This window comes from Panicum virgatum, chromosome 8N, assembly GCF_016808335.1.
Source record: "Panicum virgatum strain AP13 chromosome 8N, P.virgatum_v5, whole genome shotgun sequence".
Taxonomy (NCBI): Eukaryota; Viridiplantae; Streptophyta; class Magnoliopsida; order Poales; family Poaceae; genus Panicum; species Panicum virgatum.
Window position 1 is genome coordinate 33,558,792 of NC_053152.1, and position 1,319 is coordinate 33,560,110.

Here is a 1,319-nt window from a genome sequence, read left to right on the forward strand (position 1 = left end):
TTGTGTTCACGGAAGAGACTTGGTGGCCGAGTAGCAATACTCTTAGTGAGTGCTACAACAACGTGGATGTAGGTGTGCCTTTGTGGCTAACCGAACCATGGGTTAAACACCCGCGTCAAGAGTTTGCTTTCTCATATCCCTCTCTTTAAGCTTCCGCATTTTATACTAGCAATTTGTGTGCCTTTACTTTCATAGAGTAGTTTCTTGATAGGAAAGACTATATGTTGCTAAACTCTTTTGGGATAGGGGTTTCACACTAAAACAACCATAGTTGCACATCTAGATAGCATGCTTAGTTTCATTTTGTGCAAATAGTTGGAGCCATAGGTCTAGGTTTTTAAGTTGCCTAATTCACCCTCTCCCCCTCTTAGGCTAGAGCGCGCGCTACTGGTCCTTTCAATGAGCTTCCTCCTGAGTGATTGGGCAAGAGTTGCCCATATGTCCAGTTTCTCCACACATCTCGCATGTCTTGCGAGAATCCATAACTTGGTTAGCCTCCTGGTGCGGAGACTCTAGTTTCTTCATGAAAAGGTCCATCTTGGCAGCAAGCATATCAATGTTGTCGATCTGATGAACTTCCTTGCGGGGTTGTTGCTGCCTTTCACCTTTCCAATTCTGGTTGGAAGCAATCTTCTCTACCAACGCTTTTGCTTCAGGGACGCTGAGCGAAAGGAAGGAACCACCTGATGCTGCATCGATGTGGTTCTGAGCTGGTGTGTTCAGGCCATTGAAGAAACTCTGAATAATCTGCCATTCCTCCATGCCGTGGTGGGGGCATGCTGCAATGTACTCCTGGAATCTCTCCCAAGCTTCCGGAATAGCTTCGTCCGGGAGTTGTTGAAATCCAGATATCTTGCCTCGGAGGGTGTTGGTTTTGCCCACCGGAAAATACTTCGTCAGGAATGCATTGGAGCAAACTTCCCATGTAGTGAAGTCTGCTTTGTTGGTGTAAAACCACGTCTTCGCCTTGTCTAGCAAGGAGAATGGGAACAGTCGAAGACGGACATTATCCATCGTGGTTCCTCTGGGGTTGATGGTGCTGCTCACTTCCAAGAAGTTTTGAAGGTGAGTGTTGGCATCTTCTGATGCCTTAGTCATTGTTCAGTCCTGTAGGGATGCGGCTGCTGGACGGGGCCGAGTACTGCCTGAGAGTCTTGGCCATGGGTGGTGTTGAGACTAACAAACGAGGATTCCAAGTGGGTTTCTTCTGGGGTGGGACAACGCGACGTCTCACAATTCGCCCAATTCTCTGAAGATTTGGATCGAAGTTGGATGGTAGATCAAAACCGGTCATGCACTGCTCTGCATCGAATAAATGA

General features: G+C 47.5%; 1 non-coding gene across 1 annotated transcript; it reads left to right on the forward strand.

Annotated features, from left to right (window-relative positions):
* Positions 1-760: 760 nt before the first annotated feature.
* LOC120686986 lies at positions 761-867 on the forward strand. The gene has a single exon (XR_005680492.1). It is a non-coding gene; the product is annotated as a small nucleolar RNA R71 (small nucleolar RNA).
* Positions 868-1,319: the final 452 nt, after the last annotated feature.